Below are 7,047 nucleotides of genomic sequence, written 5' to 3'. Positions count from 1 at the left end.
AGATACGTTGGACCATCTGAGATCCTAGCTAGGATCGGTCTCGTAGCGTACAAACTCCAGTTACCTAGAGAACTTAGCAACATACATCCCGTCTTTCACATGTCAAACCTAAATAAGTGTCTGTCCGATGAGACATTTGCACTTCCCATGAACCTTAAGTACCTCCATCTTTTCCAAGGCCATGAGTTATATTCTTATTCTTGAATTTTGGGACGAAATTCCCCCTAATGGGGGGATGATCTGACAACCCGAAAACTTCTACTCGGTACATCTAGTTAGTTACTCTAAGTTAAACTCATTTATGTTAACTCCTACCACTAATTAAGGGCTCATTTAAGCATTTAAAGCCTTGAGTACCACCAAACTTTAAATTAGGGATGGGTTGGTTTAAGATTTAGGGTTGCAAATAGGCCAAAAACTCCATCAAAAGGAGTGTGTGGCCACACACATGAGTGTGTGGCCACACACCCGAGTGTATGGCTGCACACTTGAGTGTGTGGCCGCACACCCGAGTGTATGGCTGCACACATGAGTGTATGGCTGCACACCCGAGTGGATGGCTGCACACACGAGTGTGTGGCCGCACAACCGAGTGTATGGCTGCACACATGAGTGTGTGCCCGCACACCCGAGTGTATGGCCACACACATGAGTTTGTGGCCACACACCCGAGTGTGTGGCCGCACACTCATCCCTATTTATATAGGGTGGCCCCTTCACTCATTCCTTTCATTTGGCTGCACTCTACTTTCTCTCTCTACTTTCTCTCTCTAAAAACTTCATCCAAGAACACTCTAAGGGCCTAAAAAACGTGAAGAATTCCATCATTTAGCTTGTTACACAGGTAAAACACCTAGATCTAAGCTCGAAACTCTTCATGTTCTTTGTGTTCTTCATTACTTGAAGGTGTACGGCCGCACACCTTCATAAGGTGGTCGTACACATCTCAAAAACCCTCCAAAGTGAGAGTTTGGCCCTTTATCTCTTAGTTGGACTTGGTTTGAGCCTTGAAACACTTGAAAATCGACGTTTGGAGCATAAACGAAGAGTGTATGGCCGCACACTCCCATGTGCAGCCGCACACACACCCTGGCCGCACACTCTGGCCACACACTCTTGTGTGCAACCGCACACACAACCTGGCCGCACACACACCCTAATGACCATACACCTCCTTTGTTTGATCACATAAGGTCCCGCAAAGCATTTCCAAGTCTTTAGGGTGGTTTCCTGTCATGTTTTGTCATGGAATACATAAATCTAATACATATATGTGCTATTATATGTTACTAGGATCCACTTGAGTGTGAAACCTCAATTGACACTCAACACTCGTAACCGATCATCCGCTCGAATCATCCGTCAAACGGAGAGTTCATAACCCTACATTTTCTGTAATTTTAATGTTTTCATGGGGGATACAAGCCAAATTCATAGTATTTTATTAAGTTTTAAACTTATTAATGTAGTCCAACGATTTCCATGTTTAATAAAATATTCGGATATTTTATCTCTTTTTGTAATATGTTGAGCATAAGGGAAACTACTATTTTGGAAATCTAACTTCATAGCTTTCAAAAAGGTTTTTAAAAAGCAGCTCTATATCAACTCTAATAAACTATAATGGGTATAGTTTGGGATAACCCTCTAGGCATCTCTACTTAATCAGATTTCATAAAAGAATATGTATAAACTATGGCAGATTTAGTTTATGTTATATGTTTTTCTCATAAATATAAAGTATATTTATTCAAGGATAATTACTGTTTTATGTTGATTTCCCGCTAGTAAACTAGATTATACAGAATTATGAGGCGCTACTTCAATACTGTACCCTTAGGTGTATAGTGATAAACCCTTTTAGTATAACCAGAGTCTCCTGGAGGGAGAGCATGAGATTTGTGAATAGATCTATTCGGGACTAACAATCCCACACCAGAACTGCTAGCTACAGTGAGGCGGGCACGCCTGTGGTGAACAAATGTCATTTAGCTTAAATCCCGAAGAACGTTATAAAGGTCTCTCGGTCATATCAAGTATGGTTATACGACTCGCAAATCAGTATAAACTAACTTTGTTTACGAACTCTCTTCTTCATTTGTTTTATTTTAAATAATAAAACTACTTTTATATATGTTGTTAGAAATCAAGGACTTCTAAACTGGCATCTCTACCTCTAGGATGGATAACATGTTTTTCAAAAATTGATGGTTTATTTTCTACTAATAGACACTCTTTCAAGACCACTTTTCATAAGAAAATACAGGATTTTCGTGAAGAACACTTTTCAAATGGATTCAAAGAACATTTTATCACTAAAACTAAAATGCTTATGAACTCACCAGCTTTATGCTGATATTCTTTCAAAACTGCTTGTATTCTCAGGGAATTAGTAGACAGGTACTTCCAGGAGTTCGGAGAAGACGAAGAGTTAGAGTCGCGTCTGTCTATTTACTTTTACTATGAATAAAAACTATGTATTAAACAATGTAAACCTTTTCCCATATGTATTCAATGTCTGGTTGTGTTTACTATTCTTGCTATGATACAATTGTTGTGATACTACGCATGACGTCCTCCACCCCGGAACGATTTCGCCATCATGGTTTCGGGGTGTGACATTCATCCAAATTTATCAATGTACTATCACTAATAAACGTATCAACTTCAGTTGTTCTATGAAAACCATTTAACACAGGTGGAACACTAACTCTATTGGAACGTCTTAGAGGTACGGACTCGTCAATCGGTTCAACATGAGTTTCCTTCTCGGGTTGAGCGCTAATGTTTGAGGTTCCTTCATCACTTAACTCTTGAAGCTCTTCAAGGTCAATTTGCCTCCCACTGTACTCTTGGCATATGAGTTCTCTCTCTCAAAAAACCCCTCTCCTCGCAACGAAGACAACATTGTCACTCAGTTTATAAAAGAGATATACAAAGGACTTCTGCGGGTAGCCAATGAAAATACATCGCTCACTACGAGGTTCAAGCTTGTCGTGAGTCTCTCATCTTATGAAAGCCTCGCAACCCCAAACCTTGATATTTGGTAACAAGGGAACTTTCCCTATGCACATCTCGTCAGTTGTTTTGGCAACCTTCTTAGTTGGGACTCGATTAAGGATAAGGGGGGCAGTCTCTAAGGCATACCCTGAGAATGAGATAGGTAACGAAGCTCGACTCATCATGGAACAAACCATGTCCAACAAGGTTCATTTGCGCCTCTCAGCCACACCATTAAGTTGTGGTGTTCTAGGTGGCATAAATTGTGAAACAATTCCACAATCCTTAAGATAGTCGTGGAACTCGATGCTAAGATACTCACCACCTCGATCGGATCGGAGCATCTTTATCTTCCTGCCCAATTGATTCTCCACTTCTTGCTTAAACTCTTTGAAATTTTCAAAGGTTTCTGACTTATCCTTGATTAAGTAGATATATCCATATCTGTTGTAATCATCAGTAAAAATCACATAGAAGCGGTTAGCATCCCTTGTAGAGGATTTTAAGGGTCCATACACATCGGTGTGTATGAGATCCAACAGACCTTCACCCCTTTCACAAGTACCAGTGAAGGGTGACTTGGTCATCTTTCCAAGCAAACAAGATTCTCAAGTGTCATCCGACTTCAAGTCAAATGACTCCAAGACTCCATCCTTTTAGAGTTGGGCTATGCGCTTCTTGTTGACATGTCCAAGATGACAATGCCACAAGCATTCCTTGTCCAAACCATTGGACGAATAAATATTCAACACATTATTTCCTAAGTTATCTACAATCATCACAGTTACATATATACCATTACAAGGCAATGCTTTAAAATAAAATACACCATTATAGAAAGCATTAATAAAACCAATTTCATTATCAAATGAAAATCTAAAACCTTGTTTATATAAACCATGAAAGGAAATAATATTTCTTGCCATATTTGACGAGTAATAACAATTATTCAACTCTAAATTTAACCCACTACCAAGCAATAAAGAATAAACTCTAATCTTGGTGACAGACGACACTTTCCTATTCCCCATGATTAAGTATATCTTCTCATGCTCCACATCCCAACTTCCTTTTAGTCCTTGCAAATCAGAACAAATGTGAAATGAACAACCTGTATCAAGGACCCAAGAGTTAGCATGTGATGAGTTATTAGAAAGAATAATGTAAATACCTACGAAGGTGGGTTTTATCTTCCCATCCTTAATGTCCTGCAAGTATTTGGGGCAGCTTCGTTTCTAGTGCCCTTTTCATGACAATGGAAGCACTCTGCTTCTTTTGGATTGGTAGAGGGTTTATCAGGACCAAGCTTGGTTCCACTAGAAGAGGATCCATCATGGTACTTTCCCTTGTGGCTCTTAGAAGGAGCTTTCATCTTCTTTCCCTTCCCATGTCCAATTGCCAAGACAGGGGCAGTAGCAATAGGAGTGGGTATTGTAGACTTGCCTTTCAAATTACTTTTTGCAGTTCTTAGTAGGCCTTGAAGCTTGCTCAAAGTGACTTCCTCCTTGTTCATATCATAAGTCATTCTGAACTGATAATAACAAGAAGGCAAATAATATAGGGTGATATTAATAGCCAACTCTTCATCGAAGTTCACATTCAACTTCAGCAAGCGGTCTACAAACCTCTGCATCTTTTGCAAGTGGGCCGTGATGGACTCTCCATCCTTCATTTTGGTTGTTATCATGGAGGAAATGATCTCATACCTCTCCGGCCGAGCACTTTGATGGTACTTCTCCATCAAATCTTGGTGCATCTCGAAGGGCCAGAAGTCCTCATAGGACTTTTGAAGCTCAGCAGTCATGGTAGCAATCATAATGCACGACACCTTTGTCGCGTCCCTCTCATGAACCCTATATTCCTCGATTTGCTCGGGAGTAGTAGTTTTTCCATCAATCTCCTTCAGCTCTTTATCGAGGACATATTCTTTGTCCTCGTAGCGAAGGGCCATACGAATGTTTCGAATCCAATCGTTAAAGTTTGACCCATCGAAGATAGTTCTCCCAACCAAGTTCATGAAGGAGAACGAGCTAGAAGGGTTGGAGCCTGAAGCATTGTTTGGGATAGACATCTGAAAAGAAAAAAGTTTAGATTAGATAAGAATCCTTAATATAACACCCAAATGAAATATTAAGTCTAGGACCCAACACAATATTTCACAATTCGGAAGAGGGATGTCGTAATCCAATTGCAAAATATTTGAAGGTAGGTAAATGACGAATTACCAATTTCCACCATGAAAAACAAAATTAATTATTAAGATAATGAATTCAAATTCATAGATTCTTTGAGATTCATTGAACTTTTCAATGGCATGTTTAAATCTCGACTATGTCCTTCAAGTTTGTGACTGGGATACCGAGGATCACAAACAAGGTGTGAAAAACCATGCAAATTGCTTGGTACACTTGATGTCACTTATCACCTAATCAATGTGTCGGTTAACCACACACGCTCCATTGATCTATGACAAACATCAAGCTACCCTTTTCCACCCTTATCAGTCCCAAATGAGTGTGTCAGTTAACCACACACGCTCCACTAACGACTTGGCAAGGTGCAAAGTGCAATTTCATGGAATAGCAACAATTTCATATTTTTCCAAAAGTAACTAAGATTGAGAATTTATAAAAGTTTAGTTACTTTATAATCTCATTATACTTATTAATGAAGATTAATGTCCTATCATACCCCTTCGGCAAACGAACCTCCACCAATCAAGGAAGCGGTGGGTGAGAGTGGACACCCATTAAACCACCATTTTATAGGCAGTATCCTTATACCCCCTTATAGACCGGCTTCGTGAATAAGGCTTGCTAACGGTAACACCAACTTGTCTTATATATATATATATATATATATATATATATATATATATATATATATATATATATATATATATATATATATATATATATATATATATATATATATATATAAGTATTAAACTTTAATATTATAATAGTGTAGGGTTGAATTTTAAACTTTAAAATTCTAGGGTTTGGAATTAAAGTTTCATAAATGTGACTCTTTAAATTTCAAAACTTGAGGGCAAGTTTTGAAACTCTTCAAAACCTCTTGAGTTTTAAAATTTATGTTACATAAATGAGACTTCCCAAGTTCCATAACTTGAGGGCAAATTATGAACTCTTTAAGACCTTTGCAATTCCATAACTTAAAGTGTTTAAAGTTTCATGAATGAGACTTTTTCATATTTCATAACTTGAGGACAAGTTATGAATCTCTTCATGAACCACTTAGATCAAAATATAAACTAATAGAATTATCATATAACTTATCATTTACAAATTTGACCTAATTTAACTCTTATTGCAAGACAATAATATAAATAATCATGTTATCATATAATCAAAATATTATCTTAAAATTTGATAATTTTCTTTTTAATTTTGGATAATGGAAATCATTACCTTATCACAAAAACAATTTTTAATAGTTAAAACAGTTTGTGGTAATGATTCTAATCCAAAACTTGGCCAAAAAAAATCGTCCACTAAACAATCACCACGTCGTGTTAACATTGACCATGTTGTGGTCACCATTCAGATTCCAAAAAATGATTTTTATTTCTTTGAAAAATTACCAATGCATCAATATAATAGAAAACAATCATAGTCTCTGATACCACTGTTGGGTTTTGAGCACTATAACACTCATTTGGTGCATATGCAGCCCTAGATGCTTTGGACCTAAGTTTTCTCTAATTATACATGCAATTCCATTTTTCCACAGCACACACACTAACTAGCATACAATTGAAGATATACAACATAAAACCAAGTTTGATGAATACCTCTAGGTGTAGCTTGTAGTTCTTGGCCTTCAAAAGCTTTAGCACCTCAAATGTGATGCCTCTAATGTGTCACAAACACCAAATGCAAGAGGAGGCTTATGAGAAGTGGCTAGATAGCACAAAATCGGTTATGTCTCTTCACAAAAATGCATGGGACCGATTTTAGCGGCTAAGGGGTTGCTTTTATAGTGTGGGAAAGCCTAGGGTTACATCCATGCAAACCCTAATTCACC

Source organism: Lactuca sativa, chromosome 4, assembly GCF_002870075.4.
Source record: "Lactuca sativa cultivar Salinas chromosome 4, Lsat_Salinas_v11, whole genome shotgun sequence".
In the NCBI taxonomy this organism is placed as follows: Eukaryota; Viridiplantae; Streptophyta; class Magnoliopsida; order Asterales; family Asteraceae; genus Lactuca; species Lactuca sativa.
The sequence above is the reverse complement of the archived record's forward strand: the minus strand, read 5'-3'. Positions refer to the sequence as shown.